The sequence below is a fragment of the Mesocricetus auratus genome, unplaced genomic scaffold (assembly GCF_017639785.1).
Source record: "Mesocricetus auratus isolate SY011 unplaced genomic scaffold, BCM_Maur_2.0 Super-Scaffold_100006, whole genome shotgun sequence".
In the NCBI taxonomy this organism is placed as follows: Eukaryota; Metazoa; Chordata; class Mammalia; order Rodentia; family Cricetidae; genus Mesocricetus; species Mesocricetus auratus.
This window is the reverse complement of record NW_024429190.1, coordinates 83,791,040-83,812,939: the sequence shown is the minus strand read 5'-3', so window position 1 is coordinate 83,812,939 and position 21,900 is coordinate 83,791,040. Positions and strand designations below refer to the sequence as shown.

At 38.6% G+C, this 21,900-nt stretch overlaps 1 protein-coding gene and 1 pseudogene across 1 annotated transcript in view; both read right to left on the bottom strand.

Annotated features, from left to right (window-relative positions):
- The window catches only part of Synpr (synaptoporin), a 331,824-nt gene that overhangs the window by 183,741 nt on the left and 126,183 nt on the right, over positions 1 to 21,900 (bottom strand). The gene's annotated exons all lie outside the window — the stretch shown is intronic.
- Positions 9,309 to 9,898, bottom strand: LOC121140913 (annotated as a pseudogene).

Here is a 21,900-nt window from a genome sequence, read left to right as displayed (position 1 = left end):
GATCTAGCAATTTCACACACACACACACACACACACACACACACACACACACACACACACACACACACAATCTAGCTGTCTAAAGTTTTCATGAAATTTCCTAGTCACCAATATTGTTCGAAATGGTTGCTGTTGTTTAGTTTAACATTATTTAGGCCAAAATAAGAAGAAAAAGACATTCCAGGTGGGTAGAGTGCTTGCTCTTGGCCTTTGGAGGAGTGCTGTCACCGTTTGCTTTCAGCTCAGCTTCTCCACTGCCGACAGTGGGTGGGGCAGCCCCACCATCTATAGGACATATTTTCCAGATGTAAGTGTCTTCTAAAAGACATTCAAAGATTTGTTATTATTTCTAATTTTACCTGTATATGTGGGTATGTGCACGTGTTTTCACAGAGGCCATTGCTTTCTAATCTCTATGGAGATGAAGTTGCAGTTATAAACTACCTGTGTGAGTTCTGGGAGCTGAACTACTATTTCTCCATGTCTCCATCCCGCTAAAGGATATTTATACTGGCTAGCCTTACTTCAGTTTTGACGCCTATAGAAATTTTAGGAAAACAGCCAGCCCAGATTCACACAGTGACCAAGAAATAATGCCAGACAAGAACTCAGTGAGACTTGTCCATTTCTAGCAGAGTTTTGGTGAGCTACACTGCCTGCTCACTTAGCAGAGTCTTCAAGATGGGAAGTGTCTCTTCCCAGAAGGTCACATGTATCTACTTGCTGGACAATGAGATGTGGTTGTGTTGCTGATCCTTTGGTGGTGAGAGTGTTCATGGAAGAATTAGAGTATAGGTATGTGCCTGTACATAAGTTTGCACTCTGAGAGGAAACGAAGTGAACTAAAACTACTATGGAAATTAAACCAAATAGTCTATTAATTGTTAGTTACTTGTGGACCTAAACATGAAAAGTTGTGACCACACTGGTGTGTAGAAAGATTGAGTACAAGGACATTTGTATGACATAAGCATTTTCATACTTGTTCCCTGTGTGGGCACGTAGATTGTTGCACACAGACATACTCATATAAATCAAGTAAAACATGATGCAATGTCAACATTTTGCAACAAGCATTCATGTGAACTGGTGTTCAATGGCTCAACAGGAAAGGCTCCCACTAAACTTAAGTGACTTGGATTCGTTTGGCTTCCCAGCACTTACAAGCTCAGAGTAAGGCAGGCACAGGTGGTCTCATGTGTAATTTCTATTGCTTTTAGAGAACTCCTTGTGTGGCGCTGTGAATCAGACAACTGTAAAGGCCCTTAATAACCACAAGACTTCTCTTTACAACAGTCTTCACATGACTGGCCAAAGATATTCAGAAATGGAATTTTCATTGACAGAATTCAAAGTGGTCCAGATTAGCCACATGGAAGTTTGTTGCAGTGAAAGGTTTTTAATACTTTTAATTCCTTAAGGACATTACCTTGATATAAATATGGCTTATTATTACAGTTACTATTTATTGATTAGAAAACTCACACAGAACATAAATTTCATTATTTCAGTTTGGAAAACTAAGGCATGGGGACCAAATCAGGCCCACTGGCTGTTTCAACAAAAATTTATTGGAACAGAGTCATGCCAATTTATGTGTTACCCCTCAGAAGTGCTTGGGCTAGCATGACTGTCCAGTATAGTTGTGACAATAACTCTATGTCCCACGAAACCTGAGATACTCTGACTTAGTAATTTTGGGTTGCTACAACAGAACATGTGATATTAGACAACCCATAAAGAAAGAAGTCTATTTGGTTCACACTTCTGGAGGCCGGAAGTTCAAGATTATATAGCAGATTCTGGTCAGGGTGCAACAGAAACAAGCAGGGCAAGCAACCAGTGTGAAAGAACCAAAGAGGAACCAGCTGGGCTTTACAACAATCCACTCTGGTGGTAACTAATCCAATTCTGAAGGAACTTCACCCATTCTTTGAACAGCTTCATCAGCTCCTAAAGGGCCCACCATGTCTCAAAACTATTACACAGAAACCCAAACGTCAACATGGGCATCATAGAAGACAAGCTGTATTCAAACTGTGATCTATTTACTAGCAGACCCTAACATAACAGAACGCAAGTGTTTACCACGTGCTGCTGACTGGTTGTACCTCTTTTGCTCTTTCCTTTTTAAAAATCAACTGTCCTGGTTAGTCTTCATCAATTTGACACAACTCAGAGACACTTGGGCAAAGGGAACCTCAAGTGAAGAATTGCATGTATAAGGCTAACCTGTGACCATGCCTGAGAAGAAATGCTTTCTTTGTTGATAAGGAGCGCTCACCCAATGTAGGCAGCATTATCCTTAGGCAGGTTGGTCTGAACACTATAAGAAAGCTAACTGGGTGAGAAAGAGAGCAAAACAGTAAGCTGTAGTCCACCACGCTTCCCACCTCCAGGTTCCTGACCTGACTTCCCTTAATGTTGTAACATGATCTTTGAGTATAAGTCAGATAAACCCTTTCTTCCCCAAGTCGCATTTTTTGCAGTTTTATTTTCCCCCCACAGCAACAGAAAGCAAGTAAGAACAACAGTCCTTCAACCAAGTTTTTTAAACAAAGCAATTTAATTCTCTGAGACACAATTCAGCATTTAAGCTATAGTTTGCTAATTGTCAATATAGACATTAAAACAATAAATCAGATTCTGGTTCATAACATCTACCTATTGCTGTGGTGTAAATATCAGAGCAGATTGTAAGCTATGAACTTGCCCTTGCTGACTGACATTTAATGAGGGAGTTTATTCAATGGTTTCTAATGAAAAAGCCATTAGCTCATTAACCATTTAAGCACAAATTAACAGTGTACAGGTTGTTGAACTTTCCAGCTCTGTGCTTTGACTGGGACGACAACATCAACACTTGGAACCGTAACTAATATGTGAATCACCTGGGGAAAAGAGATGGCTAGTAAATTTGGATTTGGGGTGATTCTTCTCAGATTTTGTATTAAAAATGCCCACAGCTCCAGCAGTTTTACATATGTAAAACCCACATCCAACTCTCAGTGCATTCACAGAATGCTCTCAAAAAAATACTGGGTGCTATGGCTTATGACTAACTTGTTCCCATCCATTGAGCTCTCCATCTCCAGCTTGTGGTGCCCCTTTGTGCACAATGGTATTGAGCATGTTAGGCCTGGCTGGCAGAAGAATGCCATATCATAGGCTTGACATCGGTAGCCATCCCTGACCAGCACAGAATGCCCAGTGCTCCGACTGCCACAGAATGATAGCCTGACCCACCATCCCCACCTTGATGAACTAACATCTCTCTTGACTATGAGCCAAAGCAAACCCTTTCTCCTTTATGCAGTTTCTGGCAGATAGTTTGATCACAATGAAGCAAGAAGTACCAAATATACTAAATTTTCAGATACAAGGTCAAAATGTTATAGGCTTGTTGACACCAGCTTCCTGGTTAAATCTCTAACCTCATCTGTCATTATCGCCCTATTTAACACCAATGAGTCTTAAAGACCAGGAACTGTTCCAGGATGTTCAGTCTTTCTGAATCACTGTCTCCCTTTCCCAGAGCATCCCTGTATCTTAGCCCTAAAAATTACCCTTAAAAAGGTGCCTTTGAAAAGAATTTAGTATGCATCTCCTTTATCTACATTTTGGGAAGTTTGCATTCTGATTTGTATGATTCTTTAGATCAGTGTCCCCATCCTGACTGCATGCCATGCTCAGTCTAAGTTGCACATTTCCTAAAACTGCAGCAATAAATGACTGGACATGTTGATCTCATGTTTACCAGGCCAGACTAGCCAGATTCCAGCTTCAGCAGATCTGCTTTTAAGATCAAACAAGATTTTCCCAGTGTTACTTGAGTTGCTACAGAGAGAGTCTGGGCCCTGGCAACACTAGTAAGTGGGACTCAACCACTGATCCTCAATCCATCGATTAAACAAAAAATAACAGCGAAAGGCCAGGAAAAAGATTTGTCCAATGTAGCAAATGAGAGGTGCAGTATCCCAAAAATGCATCTTTGAAGTCCTGATTTGAAATTTAGATTTAAGTGGAGAGTAAGAGGTATGCATAGCTAACAATCCTGGATGAGATGTGGACCTGGCCATCACCATTGCCTACCTTCAATCTTTTCTGAAAAAAAAATGAACTAGCAAGCCATCAGAACTGTGTGAAATGTTTTTCCATAAGACAAGGCACCCCTCTGGCTGACATCAAACTTCAACCTGTTCCTTCTCCAACATTAGATTCCTGGAGAAATTTCTTGAGGTCCACTGTTTCCATTTCTGATGGCCAAAGGGAGGACATAAGTATCCCTTTAAGACAGCTCTAGTCTCAGTGTGATTATGACAGTAGAGGACTTTGTAGAACTTCTAACCCTCAGAGTCAAGTCTCTCTTTACTGGTGTCTCTTAAATATTACAGATGCCTCATTTCAGACTTTGCAAGACCTAAGACACTATTCTCTGTCTCTTGCTGGTCACTCTTGATACTCCTTCAGTGGTTAGTATGTAGGTTGACTAAGTCCGAAAATTTAGACTCACTCACATCCCATATTTAACTCATCTTGAAGGTCCCTTAGTTTCCATCCTAAATACCTTTCTCCTCTGTTCTCCTCCACCTCCTTCCCTTGCTCCAGCCTGGAGCAGCAACCCACACTTGTCTCGACTATTGCTGTATCCTCTTAACTCACTCTTCTGTGAATTCTACCCTCCCCTGCCACCCACCGTCTCCACTCTAGCCAGCATGGAATTTCAGAATACTTAACAATGTGAACATATAGCTTAAAATTCTCTAATGACCTCGTATCAATTTTAGGGGAAAGGAAAAATACACCTCACATTGCGTCTTCTGCATTGCATGCTCTTTCCTGACCCCGCAGCTCCACCACAGCCCTATCCCACTACATAGTCACCTTGCCTCTTTACTCTAAACTCTTTAGCTTTTTAGATCTGCACATGTGCTTTCAAAGTATTTGAACATGCTTCTTAGACCTCCTAGCACATTTTCTGCTCTCTTCCTTTCCTGAATTTGCATGTCTTTCAGATTACTTCGGCAAAGCGTCCACGACTTCTCATGCTTGATCATCATGATCTGTGTGTCTGTTAGTGTGATCACTTCATTACAATGTGACTTCCCACTATATAAAACAATTAGAAATACAGGTTCAAGCTTATACCTGACTTACCTTTGCCTAGCACAGGACCTACATGGATGTACTCTGTAAGAATTTGCTGAATGACTGAATTAACACAAGAGGACTGAAGTAGCAGAAGGCTACTTGCCCACACCAGTTTCTTCAAGCAGGCACAAAGATCACCTTCTTTGAAAGCTTTTTCCCCTCTGATCTCCAGTTTTGCAGCCTGAAATTCTGCAGCCACCCACATGCCTTTAGATTAGCCATTTCTGTTCTTTTCCCAGGATCTGACTTGAATATGACTCAGCTTCCACACTGCATCTCTTAGGGTAGCTCTTATCTGAAGACACAGAAACTGACTGTGGTTGATTAAGCAGAAAACAAGTTCATTAAGAATACAAGTAGCTCATAGATATTGAGAGATTCAGAGAACTGGGATCAAGGCCAGATTTCTAGGAATAATGCTCCGAAATATGTTCTGAAGTCTAATGAGATGAACATTTCTGCCCCCTCTCTTGGTGCTGTTGAACAAGCTCCTCCACTTCAGTGCCTATGCTGTGGTGGCACTCTGCCATCTTGTCCTCCCTCATGCAGGGGACTCTGTCTCTTCACCATTCCTCACCAGATAAACAAATTGACATTCTAACATGAAGTCTAGTTGACACACATCTAGTTGGTGAAGGATGCCCAGAGGCTTGGGTCTTAGCAGCAAAGGAGTTTGGAAATGAATATTTAGGCTCACATCTTTGCCATCTGTCAAACAGAAACAAACTACAAATAATTGTGGGTTTAAAAAATGATAGCCATGTGCCGGGCGGTGGTGGCGCACACCTTTAATCCTAGCACTCGGGAGGCAGAGGCAGGCGGATTTCTGTGAGTTCGAGGCTGGGCTGGACCGACAGCCTCCAAAACAACACAGAGAAACCTTGTCTCGTAAAAACCAAAAAAAAATGATAGCCATAAAACATGACCATTGCCTAACCCATAAACCATAGCCAAACTTTTAGTGTGCTATTCAGCCTCTTTGTGATGGTGACACTCACTCAATTTGTTCATAATGTTTCAACCAACATTATATGAAGCAGTTAGCCTACTCGACTAACATCTAAAGTTTACATTATTCTGAGGACCAATGGCAAACTACCGTAAATCTCTGTTTGGAAGAAAAGAGAAGAGAATCTTCCTGAAAACTCTGGAATGCAATGCGACACCATCATTTAATTGATTGTATAACATTTGGATAGCTTATTTAGAGGCTGTAAAGACAAGTATCATGATTCTTCTTGCAGTATGTAATCTATACCTGGCACACAGAAGATAATTGGTAATTATCTGCTGAATGAATAAATGAATAAATAATTGCCAAATAAGTGACTTCTGCATTAATCATCCAGAACAAGGTTAGCCTGTATTAATAAATATCTTGCCAATGCTCAATAGCTTGAAATAACAATATTTTCTTTTTTACATGTTGTTGCATGTCAACTAAAGGATGCTTGGAGCACTCTTCTATGCCACATCTTTCTGGGGGTGTTCATGAATAGATTTTTCACTGCACTATGGACCATCATTGGGACACAGAAGGAAAGAAAACATAGTAAATTACTCAATGACTCTTATATCATCCATATAGGTGTGGCAATAACACATCCATTCAATATTGTGCTTAGCAAGACAAATTGTAAATACACACCCAAGTCTAGGTAATAGAGCATCATTGACTAATGAATACATGTAAGGACAGTTCTAAATTTTCTGAATCTGTTTCTTCATCATCAAAATAGGAGCAGTAAGAACATTTGTTTTATATGATGGTGAAGACTAAATGGGTCACACATGGTAAACATACAATAGATGTACAATGGGAATTAGTTCATTATGGCTAGTAGGAGCTACTAGGTTCATAAGGAACATTATAATGTGAAGAGTGAGAGTCTTTATATTTTTGATTATTAATTAATCAAATGATTTAGCATACTAAGAAACAGATTTCACTGTGATTTTTTTCATGCATGCGTGTCTTTGCCTGCCCCGCAAACTCTCCCCTTCTTGCTACTCCTTTTCCTCTTTCCAAATAGCTCCATTTCTGCTTTTATGACATATATATTCATTTCTTTCTCTTTCTTTCTCTTACTCACTTCTCCCTTCAGGCTTCTTTCTCCTTTCATCACACACACACACACACACACACACACACACACACACACACACACACACGTTTGCACACATGTGCATTCATAACCAGGCTTCATAGATGAGAGAGAAGATACGGTATTGGTTTGACTTATTTTACTTAACATAATGACCTCCACTTCCATCGATTTTCATGAAAGTGTTATAAATTTATGAATTTGTATATAAGCAACATATACAATGTATCCATTCATCTATCAACAGACATCCAGGTTGGTTCCATATTTATCCTTGTCCATAGTGCAGCAACAAACATGATGTATTAGTACTCTGTAATATGCTGTGTTAGAGTCCTTCAGGTATAGGCCCAAGAGGGGTATAGCTGGATTGCATGACAATTTAAGATGCAGCTTTTTGAGGAATGTCAGCTGATTTCCACAGTGGTTTCCACTCCCTCCAGCAGTGCATAATGCTCCTCTTTCCTTCACACCCTCGCCAGCATCAATTGCCATTGGTTTTCTTTTTGATATTATGCTGAGTGAGATGAAATATCAATTCATTTTAATTTGCATTTCCCAGATGGCTAAGGATGTTAATATTCTTCAAATATTTATTGGGCATTTGAATATCTTCCCTTGAGAATTGCTGATTCAATTCATAGTTCATTTATAAAGTGTCTAGAGCAGTTTTTCTTAACCTGTGGGTCACGACCCCTCTGGGGTACTGTATCAGTTATCCTGCATATCAGATATTTACACTGCAATTTATATAACAGTAGAAAAATTACAGTTATGGTGTGGCAATAGAATAATTTTATCGTTTTGGGGTCACTACACATGAGGAACTGTATTAAATCATCACAGAGTTAGAACCAATGGTCTAGAGGGTAGTACCCTGTTAAATGTACAAATAGTAGACTCCCACTCTGTCTCTTCACTCTACTGATAGTTTTTTCCTGAACAAAAGGTTTTAAGTTTCATGAAATCCCACTTAACTATTTTAGGAATTATTTCCCAGTGTGATTGACATCTTGTTTAGATAGTTGTTGCCTATGCTTTATCTTGAAATATTTTGCCTATGTTTTCATCTACCAGTTTTGAGCTTCAGGTTATATTAATATTTTTGATTCATTTGAGTGAGTTTTGGGTGAGAGATACTGACCTAATTTCATTCTCTAACAGTACCATTGGTTTAAGAGATGGTCTTTTTTCCAACATATTTTTGACATTCTTATCAAAGTTTAAGTGGTTAGAGCTAAGTGGGATTTATTTGTAGGTCCTCTGATCTGTTCCATTGTTCTGTGTGTCTGTTCTTTTTCTGGCAGTACCTTGCCATGTTTGGTACTCTGGTTCTATGGTACAGTTTGAGAACCTGTGTTGTAATGCCTCTAATATTCTTCTTTCTACTTTGGTTTGCTTTGAATTTGTGGTATATTTCTGACTTCCATATAAATTGTACTATTTGTCCTAATTATTTGAAAAATGCCAAATGGATTTTGCTGGGAATTGTACTTAATTAATTTGTAAATCTCTTTTGTAATAAGTCACTTTCACATTAATTCAGCCAATCCAGAAGTATAGGGGATCTTTCTATGTTCTAGTGTCATTCTCAAATTTTTTTAAACTTCAATATCAGACTGTCAATTTCAAGAAAACTTTACCACCATAATTTTCACTTTAATGTTTCCCTGGGGACAAGAGAGCTAAACTTAAGAATCATTGTCAGCAATAAGTCATGAAAAGGAGTCAACCTGTTGTATGGTACTAACATCACTGTGATTGAAAGATCAGACCTTCTGCATTTATTTCTATCCTTGATTGCAACCCTTCTTCCTGTGAGTCACACAACTCATCACCTTAAGGAAAAGTGATGTACTTATAGCAGACATGTAAAGAGAACAAAACATTAATGCTCAGCTTCATTAATTCTTTTTTTTTTCATCCAACAAGAAGTCATAACTTCATTAGTGATAGAAGCAGTACAAATTTCAAACCAAGCTGTAGATCCACGTTTGGGACACCAAGAATGGGGCGGGGTAGGTGAAGGGAAGCATCCTTGCTGTCAAATAATTACATCATTAATTCCATAATGTCATTTACAATATCATTACTGTTGTTTTTCAGGGCTCGGACTGCCTTTGCTCTCGACACATTTGCTTATGGCATGACCAATTCTATGTCCTTAGCTTCCACACCTGTTTCATCAACCTCTTCATCCTCGCTCCCCTTGGATTCAGAGTGTTTTCCTGAACATTTGAAACGGCTTCAGCTTGAACATTGAATTTCTCAGCAGCTGCTAACTGGGCTTGCTTAGACAAATTTTCAGTCTTGGCCTCTCAAAAACCTACGTAGGTGTCTGAAGCTGAGCTCTTGTAGCTATCTGGTTTTGTGATGGCGAAGAGGATATTTTTGGATTTTGGATAGTGACTCTAGTAACCCCTGTAACCTGTTGAAGACCCAGTTTGGACATAGCCTTCCTTGCCCTGGTTTCATTCCACCACCAGCTGGGCTTGTTGTGTGGTTGTCTGTGTGGAGTCTTGTTCCTGGAGCTCTGGTACTGATTCATCACTGTCAGACTCTGTTCCAGATCCTATCTCAGCCTGAGGCTGTGGCAACTCATGCTTGGTAGCAGGGACGGTTTCTGTGACTCCTTCAGGCATTTTGTGCGGAGGGCGCGGAACCAAGATGGCAGCAGAAAGAGGAGCTTCATTAATTCTAAAATCTCTTCTTGAAGTCCACATCAGAAACAACAGCTTTGAAAGCCACCCCTTTTGACATATAAGACATTCTCTTGAGAAAAGAAAGGGTTTTGAGAAGCAGAATGAAGATCACAAAAAATGAGTGAGGTAAATAGATTAGGTTTATGCTTTGACCACATCAGAGTAAAAGGAAAGCTTCAGATTGAACAATCTGTAGGGATACAAGGTAATGGTCAGCAGGGTTGGTGGGTCACATAAGAAGAAGGAGGTAGGAGGACTCTGTATCCTGAGGAAAGCTGGTGGGCTCAAATAGTCATTAAGGGTAGGAGAGGGAGAAGTCAGCAGGGAGGCTGTGAAGATGCTCTGTGAGCAGATGGTAGTTAATTTTTGGTGTCAACAGTATTGGATTTAGGGTTACCCAGATAGCTGAAAAGGGATCTTGCTGTACATATCTAAGAAAGTTTTTAGCATGGGTTGTCATTTGATTTAATTTTGAATGAAGAAGATCTATCCTCATCTAGTGTAGGCAGGAGCTATGCAATTAGTTCAGGGACCAAATAGAACAAAAAACAGAGAAAATGTAAATTTGTTCTCACCCTCTCTCATGTAGCTGGAACAACAATATCCAGTTCTGAGCCATCACAACTCCAAACACTCTCACTTTCAGATGCAGGACTTGCACCTGCAACCTCCCAGGTTACGAAGCATCCAGCCTTAGGCAGAAAGGCGCCACTGGATTCCTTGGCTCTTCATCTTGCAGATCACATATGCAGATATTAATTGGAGTCCTTAGTGTTCATAATCTTAAGAACTGATACATATAGTTAGTAACCTATCTATCTATCTATAATCTATCTATCTATCTATCTATCCATCTATCTATCTATCCATCCTCTATAATATTTGTTATATGATTTTCCAGAGAGCCCAGTCTAATATAATTGCCAAAGAATAGATAAGACAAATCCATCAAATTCCTATTGCTACATTAGTTACTTTTCTAAAGTTGCCAATGAACCAATCGAAAGAAATATACCCTAGTTTGTCTTTGTTTATATGGAGTACCTCATTCAGAATGATTGCTTCAAGATCCATTTGTTTACCTTCAAACTGAACAATTTCATTTTGTAATAGCTGAACAATAACCTATTGTGTAAATATACCACATCCCCATTAGTTATTCATAGGTTGATGGACATCTAGGCCTTCCCCATTTCTTGGGTATTGAGAGTAAGCAGCAATGAGCATGAATGGGTTAATATCTCCAGAGTAGGGCATGTAATCCTTTGGGTATATACTTGAGTGCTATATCTAGATCATATGAAGAATCTAATTTTTGCTTCATAGGGCCCTCCACACAGATTTCCATAATGGTTATACAAATTTTCACTCCTACCAGTAGGGAATAAGTACTCTCCTTTTCCCCATTTTCATCATTTTTAACCTGTGCCATCTGACCAGGTGAAATGGTCTCTCAAAGCAGTGTTAATTGCATTTGTCTGGTGGCTGTAGATATTGAACATTTAAAATGCATTTATTAGACATTTGTATTTTATTTTTTGAGAACTCTCTGTTTAGTTCTATGCTCCATTTTAATTAGATAATTTGATGTTTAATTTTTGAGCTCATCATAAAGTCTAGATTCTACCTCTGTGTCAGATGTATAGCTAGTGATTTTTTCCATCTGTAAGCTGCCTCCTCACTTGAGTGATGGTGTCCTTTGTTGTACAGAGATTTTTAGCTTCATGTAGTTTCATTAATTCATTACTGGTCTTAAGGAAGCTTCATTCTTGTTGGCTAGCTTAAAAAGTGCTGGAAGATGTGATGAATGCTATCAGGGGAAAAATAATCATTGGTAATACCCAGTTGTGACCCTTATAAGCTGAAGTATTGACTACTCTTGTAATACATGTCCACCAGTGCCATAGCAGCATGGACACTGAGGGAGTAACAGATAATTTCTTACTGGATTTAAGTCTTGATCCACAAAATTCAACCTATATATAATATCAGTATCAGGCCAAGAACCTATGGATAGACAATTCACAGGTCCTATGGGAGGTCCTACTACATTATTTTGACATATGGACATAATAGTAAACCAACTCCTAGGAACTTACTTTTATACACATAGATCAATGCATCACTCAATCCTCATTTACCAGCAAATAGAAGCTTCTATTAAATGGTGAATTGTTGTGGAATATTATTTTAAGATGTTTTACATTTGTCTATTCTGTGAAAAAATGTGTTTAATTGTGCAAATATGTGTTGCATTTGTTTAACTCTATGAAGCTGTGTTACTTTGCCTGTCTAAAACACCTGGTTGGTCTAATAAATAGCTGAACAGCCAATAGAAAGGCAGGAAAAAGCATAGGTGGGTTGGCAGGCAGAGAGAATTAAAAGGAGGAAAATCTGAGAGGGGCAGATTAAGGAGGAGCAAAAAGAATGAGAGAGGACACCAGAGATCAGGCACCCAGTTACACAGCCATACACATAGTAAGAATAAATGTGTACAGAATAGAGAAAGATAAAAGCCCAGATCAAAAGGTATATTGGTTAATTTAAGTTCAGAAAAGATGGCTAGAAACAAGCCAAACTAATGCCGGGAATTTATAAGAAAGAATAAGCATCCATGTGTGATTTATTTTGGATTTGGGTGGCAGTCCCCACAAATAACCAAAGGTCAGAAGAGCAAAGAGTAAAAACAACCAACAAAGTGATTACCATAGGCACTCACAACTGACCAAGGTGTGGAGAATAAGAGACTGAAGAGTACCTAGGTAGAAACGGAACATACATACCATATTCTCTTCCTCAAGGGTTCAGAGACCAATATGAAAGCAGAGGTTGCAAGAGCATAAAAACCAGACCTGATGGGTGACTACAAGTCAACATCTTCTGGACAGGGCAGGAAAGCTGCACTATGATGAACTCTCAATGGTTATGATAGTATACACAACACATAAACAAGACCAAGTCAGACCAATTCCCAGCATGAGATGGGAGCTGAGTATGAAATTCTACTCCCAGCTGTAGAGTTAATTGAGACATGTTAAGAGAAGCAGAGGCAGACCAGTAGAAGACCACACATTTAAGAATATTTGGGCATCATAAATTGGTCTTGATGGGAGGGGAAGGGTATATAAACAGGTAAGGAGGGAAGGGAATTGATATGGAAAGAGTCAGAGGTTAGGAAGATGATCAAAATGTGTTGTAAAAATCTCTCAAAAAACTTTTTTTAAAAAAAGAAGGATGCCATAGTAAACCTCCAGTGTCTTTACTGAGCCCTAACCCATATGTACCTTTTGCTCCTTTACCATGACACAGGCTTCTGAAAAGCCTACTATTAGAAAAAATAAGGGAATGCTTACTTAGAAAGTGTACCTGGTCCTTGAATCTTGACTGCAACCTAAGCATATTCTTCCTAGCATCCCTACCATTATTGTAGAAATTGAAAACAGAATACAGCCTATTGTGTGTTATATGATAATAAAAACTAATCATATATAATTATTCTATGTTAAATTATGTTTCAAATTCAATATAACATGATAAGGTAAGTGTAAATATTTTAGGTTTTATAAGCTAAGAGGCAATACTGAAGAAAGAAAATAATTCTGTCTCTTTTTTATTAATTAAATCTTTATTATAAATATATGGTATACTTGTCTATTGCCCAACAAGATTAGCTTGCCTCACTGGATCCAAATTTCAAAGGAACATGTTTATTTAATATTTTTAAAACTTTTATTTCATGTGTATTGATGTTTTGCCTGCATGTGTGTTTGTGTGAGGGTATCTGATTCCTGGAACTGGAGTTACAGAAAGTTGTGAGTTGCCATGTGGATGCTGGAATTGAATGTCTGTCCTCTGGAAGAACAACCAGTATTCTTAACTACTGAGCCAACTCTCTATCCTCCAAAGGAATGGTTTTTGCATAGTGTGTTCCTTTTTCTTTTATGTGTTTTTGGAACAGGGTTTCTTTGTGTAATAGACCGGGATGTCCTGGAACTCACTTTGTAGATCATGCTAGCTTTGAACTCAGTGAGATCCACCTGCCTCTGCATGTCAGCTGGTTTCTTTCTGTTTTCTTTTCCTTGAGAAAAGATAACATTTAGGAAGTTATATGAAATTATTATGGATTTAAATTATTAACTAACCACTAAAACTTACCGGGAAATTACTACAAATTAAGCTCTTTATTACAAACTTTAAATGATATCTTTTACAACATCGTCATCTCAATTTTATGAAAGTGAGAACTGAAATTATGAGTTGTAAAGCCAAACAGAACTAGTGAGACAGTATCACAGGTTTGATCACTATTCCATCATGTCTTGCTTATAATAACTTTTTGCTTTATCCATTTAGAGCTTGTATATTGGGTACTGTGTAAACCATGCAGCTAAAGAAGTCAAATGGATGCCACACTGCCACCCTGGAAGCATTCCTGATTGGTGTTGCAATGACTCACTAGGGACTCTGCCCTGAAGAATATTTTCTCCATAGCAAATCAAGATGCAATGGAAATAACTATACAAACTTTACCGTTGAGTATATGTGTGACCCTAGGTAAGCAAGTAAATGATTTAAGCTCCCTATGGCTCAGTGCCTCTTAGGTACTTAGAGTCCTCCAACTAATTATGCAACTCTGATCCAATCAAATCATATATGCCAAGAAATATCAAAAGCAAATTAGCATGCCTCCTCATCTCAGTTATTCAATGCAGGCCAAATTGGTGACAAACCATAGGATATAAACCCACTTTTAACAGCAGTAAAAATATCTAGACTGGAACTGATGCTCTGATACTGGCTTCTAACTGTTGTGGAGTTCATGTGGGCCACTAAAGAAGACAGAACACAATCCTGCTATCAAGGAACTAAGCAATAATGTGAAGAGGTAAAGAGAAAAGATGCCTTTTATTCTAATGAGCCCTGTTTGCAAGAGTTCCCTGCCCCAAATGCTACACTCAATCAAGCTTTTCTCTTCTTTCTCATAGGAGTCTTTATTTCTTTCTGTTCAGAAGTGTACCTGCTGTACAAATGTCTGTCTTCCCTTTCTCTTTGATAAGCAGCAGTATTATATAAAAAGAGAATATCAGAAAGGAAGGAAAGCAGGAAGGGGTGAAGGGAGAGAAATAGGGAGGGTAAGGGTGAAAGAAAGATGGAAGGGGAGGGGGAGGGAGGAGGAAAGAATGGAGGGAGAGGAAAGGGGGAGATAGTCAGGGAAGGGAGGAAGATAAAAAGGAAAGGAGGGAAGGAGGGGAAATGGGAGGTGAAAAGGAGTAAAAGGAAGGAAGGAATTAAGGGGGAAAGAGAAGGAAAGGAAAGAAGAGAAAAGCAAAGAGAAGAAAAGGAAAGGAAAGGAAAGGAAAAGAAAGGAAGGGAGTCAGGTTAGGCTATGCCTAGGCTTCTTAATGACCTTGAACATAAAGCCAAAATTTTTCCAATCTCAAGTACCAAATTCATCAGATAAAGCAACACTACATAGGATCGTTGGAAGATTGAAACTACTCTATCACCCTGCATTTAAAACTGAAACCTTCAAATATGGCACCTGACATAGTACCTGGTGCAAAGAAAATGAGCCATGATTGACTTTATTATTTGATGCCTTTCTTCATTTTTTTCTTACATCATAACTATAAACTCCAACCAAAGAAACAATCTGCACTTTCCACAGTGGATACTCTGGCTTTAACATGAAGAGCTACAGTCTTCACCCACGTACCTCCAGACTCAGGTATCAGATTAATCTCATTATTCTGCAGCATTAATCTCCACTTAGAACTTGAGTTCTGGAGTTACACTGCCAGAACCAGTGTCCATCCTCTGCCAACTTAAGGTAGCAAGACCCTGTACAAGAAAGTTAATGTATTTGGTTCTGTTTGTTCTTTAGAGGGCAGAAGGAAGAAAGTGGAAAGAATGTAAATCTAATTTACAGTGTTCTCAAGATTAATGACAAGTGCTGGTCAAGTGTCCATTAGAGAGTAAATGCCCAATCAAGGCTAGTAAAATATTTTGATTTGACTCTATTGTTATTTTTATTGATTTTAAAACCAATTCAAATTGAAGTGTTGCTCAGTAATATTGCTTCAAAAAACAGAGAACAAACTTTTGTGAATTTTACCTACTAATGTTCTTTTCAATCTTACTTGCACAATCCAATCTATTCAAAATCTTTTAACAACTGCCTAATTCCTCTCCATGCTGCTGGCCAAACCTCTGCCTACACAGCAGCCAAAGGTTATCAAGGGTTAAACTGATAACCTTATCATATATCAGCCCACACCTCTAGTTGAAGCTTCCTACACTGCTAGGGGCCAGGCAAGCAAAGTCAGAATACTAAAAGCTGCAAGTGAAAAACACCAAGTAATATAGGAAGGCAGACCTATTAGAATTACACTTGACAGCTCAATAGAGAATCTAAAATCCAGAAGGGCCTGGACAATGTTCTGTAGACTCTTAAGAGATCACAGGGTGGGGGGGGGCAGCTTAGATTATGATACCCAGCAAATTTTTCAGTCACCATAGATTGAGAAAGCAAGACACTCCATGACAAATTCAAATTCAAATTCAAACAATAAGTATCAACAAATCCAGCCCCACAGAAGGCACTAGAAGGAAAACTCCAACCTCAGGAGGTTAACTACACCCATGAAAACACAAGAAATAAATAATCTCACACCATCAAAACCAGAAGAAATGGAAGCACACGCACGCACACACACACACACACACACACACACTGCCATCAATTACATCAATTAAAAACAAAATAACAGGCATTAACAATTACTGATCATTAATATTTTCAATATAAATGGAATCAGTTCCCCAATAAAAAAGACATAGACTAACAGAATAATTTTAAAAACAAGATCTATTCATTGGCTTCATACAAGAAACACATCTCAACATCAAAGATAGACATTACCTCAGAATAAAAGGTGGAAAATATTTTCCAAGCCAATGGCACCAAGAAGCAGGATGGTATAGCTGTTCTAATATCTAAAAAAAGTTAGTCTTCAAACCAAAGTAAATCAAAGGAGATGGGGAAGCACACTTCATATTTCTCAAAGGAAAAATTCATGCTGATGACATATATGCAACCAAATGCAAGTATACCCATATTTGTAAAAGAAACATTACTAAAGCCTAAATCACACATTTACCCTCACACATTGATAGTGGGAAACTTCAATACTCCACTCTCATGAATAGACAGATTACTCAGACATAAACTAAACAGAGAAATATGGTAGTTAACAGATGTTATGATGCAAATAGACTTAACAGGTATCTACAGAACATTTCACCCAAACACAAATGAATACACCTTCTTCTCAGAACTTCATGGAACATTCTCTAAAACTGTCCATATACTTGGTAACAAAGCAAGTCTTAACATGTGGAAGAAAATTGAAATAACCCTCTGCATCCTATCAGACCACACATAGATTAAAGCTGAATTTCAACAATGACAGAAACAACAGGAAGTCTACAAACTCATGGAAGCTGAGTAACTCTGAACTGAATAACTACTGGATCAAAGAAGAAATAAGAAAGTAAATTAAAACCTTCCTAGAATTCAGTGAAAATGAATGCACAACATACCCAAACTTACGGGACACAGTAAAAGCAGTGCTAAAGGAAAGTTCATAACATTAAGTATCTTCATAAAGAACTGGAGCATTCTCATACTGTCAACTTAACAGAACACCTGAAAGTTATAGAGCAAAAGGAAGCCAACACACCCAAGAAGGCAGGAAATAATAAAACTGCTGGTTGGAGTCAATAAAAATAGAAACAAAGAGAACTGTACAGCAAATCAATGAAACAAAGTGTTGGTCATTTGAGAAAATTAACAAGGCAGACAAAGTCTTATCAAAACTAACTAAAAGGCAGAAGATAATATCCAAATTAACAAAATCATAAATGAAAAGGGTAACATAATAACAGACATCAAGAAAATCCAAAGAATCATGAGGTCAAATCATTAGGACAATTTTTTGATAGATACTACTTATGAAAATTAAATCAAATAAGATAAACAATTTAAATAGACCTACAACCCCTATGGAAATTAAAGCAGTAAATATAGGTCTTATAACCGCCCCCCCAAAAAGTCCAGGGCCACATGGTTTTCCACAGAATTCTACCACAATTTCAAAGAATAGTGAACACCAATTCTCCTCAAACTATTGTACCAAACAGAAACAGAAGGAACATTGCCAAATTCATTTTATGAGGACATAATCAGTCTGATACCCAAATCACACAAAGATTCAACAAAGAAAGAGAATTTCCTGCATGAATATTGATGCAAATAATATGCTTACAAACAGAATCCATCAAAAAGATCATCCACCATGATCAAATGGGCTTCAATCTGGAGATGAAGTGATGGTTCAATATATGAAGATCTATCAATGCAATCTACCATATCAACAAATTGAAAGAAGAAAAACCACATGATCATCTCATTAGACACTGAAAGGGTCTATGACAAAATTCAACACCCCTTCAAGGCAAAACTGTTGGAGAGATCAGTGATAACAAGGAACATACCTAAACATAATAAAAGCAATAGACAGCAAGCCAACAGCCAACATCAAATTAATGGAGAGAAAATCGAAATGATGTCACTAAAGGAACAAGACAGGGATGTCCACTTTCTCCAAAGCTATTCAATACAGTACTTGAAGTTCTAGCTAAAGCAATAAGACAACAAAAGGAGATCAAGGAGATACAAATTGGAAAAGAACAATCCTTTAAAGTATTGCTGTTTGCAGATGATATGATAGTATATATAAGTGACTCCAAAAATTCTACCAGGGAACTCCTACAGCTGATAAACACCTTCAGCAAAATGGCTGGGTAGAAGATTAAATAAAAAAGAAAAATCAATTGCCTTTCTGTGTACAAACTTTAAATGGGCAGAGAAAGGATTCATGGAAATAACACCATTCTCAATAGTCACAAATAATATAAAATACCTTGGTGTAACTCTAACCTTGCAAGTTAAAAATCTGTATGAGAAGAACGTCAAGTCTTTGAAGAAAGAAATTAGAGAATATATCAGAAGATGGAAAGATATTCCATGCTCACAGATTGGTAAGATTAACATAGCAAAAGTGACCATCCTACCAAAAGCAATCTTCAGATTCAATGTAATACCCATAAAAATTTCAACACAATTCTTTATAGACCTTGAAAGGACAATTCTCAACTTCATATGGAAAAACAAAATACCCAGTCCTGAACAATACAAGAATTTCTGGAGATATCACCATCACTGATTTCAAGCTCTACTACACAAGTATAGTAATAAAAACAGCATGATAGTTGTATAAAAACAGATAGATGCCAGTTCCTCAGGCAGGTAGGGCTGGGGAAGGGCTGGTCCAGCTGGTCTCTTCCTGAGGCTGAGCAGGATGGACAGTGTCTACAGGATGGTCAGTGTCTATGACGCTAGTCACCAGGGAGAACAACTCTGAGCCAGGAGACTTGTCACAGCAGAGTCTCCTTTCATTGCATCAGGCATGTGCTTATATAGAGTTGAGAGAGTGGGTGGGGACCTCAGGATGTGGAGAGGTGTAAGGGCCAATAATATTTCACTACGTTAGCAGTAGCTAGCCAGGCTCAGGAAGTTCCAATAGGCCTTGCATGTGGCTCTTTTTAGGACAACAGACAGGTGGATCAATGGAATCATATCAAAGACCCAGACATAAATCTACACAGCTAGGGAAACCAGATTTTTTTACAAAGAAGTCAAATTATAGATTTGAAAAAGGAAAGCATATTGGGAACCATAAAGTCTATTCTCGGTTCAACATATACTACCTATCCAATAGGTTTCCAAGGCAAAGCACCCTTGGAAACAGATTCTTCCTTGGCAAGGACAAGTAGACCACAGGAGAGCATAAGAATTTTCAAAATTTATGCAGCCTGTAGGTTCTTTTCTTCTACATTATATTGTTGCTTCTTCGGGTAGTTTTTAGTTTTATTTTGGCAGTCACACAGCAACAGCTGTAATTTTCCCTGGAAGTTCTGTTCTTTCTTGGATGTTTCTTTAAGATTCAGCAGAGGGCTAATGCTTATAAGATATCTTATTTGGAATTACTAACTACAACTCCTAATCCTGGGAATTTTTCTGACTCAGTAGAGACAGTTAGGTACATATGAAAAAAACAACTTGGAATATTAATCGTGTCTCACAGTTCTGGAAAGAAGAATAAGTTCCATGGACACTAAACATAGAATCATTAGTAGGATCTGGTATGATTAAAATGGAAAATGCAATGCAAAATATGGGATGGATAAATCCATCTTTACCATACACAGGAACTTATATTTGTGGAAGAAGTATGGTATAGTGAGATGGGGCAAAGAGTGCCTTATCCAAGTCTTCTTTTTACTGAGAGATTGAGACGTGGGACTGTCTTATGGAAAAGGAAACTGTAAAAGCATATCTTACAGACATAAAGAAATTGCTTGGGTTTGAATATTGTGTCTTTAAAGCATTGTACCAATGTCTATTGCTTTTTAACTTTGTAACTGCAAGTAGATGCCAACTGAAATAAGAGAACAGGATGTGTCTGGCTTGATATTTAGTTAAGCCTGCAGAAATGCTGAACTCTCTGTCTCTACCTAGAACAAAGTTATGTAGGGGATGTGAAAGTGTATTTGGGGAAACATAAAGGGGAACTATCGGGGCTTTTATAATGATTGTGATGTATTTCCTAACAATCAAAAAAGGAGCCAATAATAAAGCTGTTCATGTAAGCCTGGTTTAAAAAAACTCTGTTAAAGTATAAATAAAGATGGCTTGAGCTATTTGGGGTCACTTGAGTGCAATCCACCTGGTTGTCAATTTTTGTCCTTGTGCCAAAGCTTCTTCCCTGTCTCATGACATGAACCCAACCAGAGGCAAAATCATCTTCAACAAATGGTGCTGGTTTGCATGTAGAAGAATGCAAATAGATCCATATCTATCGAAGTAACAAGGAGGGCTCAAGGGGCAATGCTTGTATCTCCCTGGAAAGGGGAAATAAAATACATATCACTATGGATGGACTGTGGGTGGGTGGGGATGGGAACAGTTTCCAGTTGGGGAGAATGGAAGACGAGAAAAAAGGACTATGAAAAGGGGTCATTTCAGGGTGAGATAGAAACTTAGTGCAATGGAAACTCCCAGAAATCTGCAGGAGGGACCTTAACTAGGACTCCTAGCAATAGGGGATAAGGAGCCTTAACTGGACATCTCTTGTAACCAGACAAGACTTCCAGTGGTGGGATTGAATGTCAACCCAATCACATAACCCTACACCTACAATTTTTCCTGCCTACAAGATGTACTAGGGTAGAAGTGGCTCAGACATTGTGGGTGTGGCCTACCAATAACTGGTTCAGCCTGAGAGCCATACCATGAGTGTGATACACCCTTGACACTGCCCAGAGTGCCAGGACCCGAGACTGGATGGCCCAGAAACCTAGGATAGAACCAAACAGTTGGCAAAAAAATTAAAAGTCAATGAAATGATTAGTAATGACATTCTGCTGTACTCATACATTGGTGGCTAGCCCAGTTGTTATCAGAGAGGCTTCATCCAGATGCTGGGACTCAAAGTCAAACATTAGGCCTAGCTCGAAGAATCCTACCAAAGATGGGAAGGAAGAATTGTAGGAGTCAGAGGGGGCAAGGACACTACAGAATCAACTAACCTGGGCTTAAAAAGGCTCACAGAGACTGAGCTGACATTCAGGGAGCCCACATGGGACTGACCCAGGCACTTTGCATTCTGCATATATGGGACAGTTGTGTATCTTGGTCCTCTTGTGGGACTGTTAACAGAGGACACAGAACCATACAACCTGAGAGCAGGGGTTGTCTCTGACTCTTTTGTTGACTTTTGGGACCGTATTCCTCATACAAGGTTGCCTTGCCCAGGTTT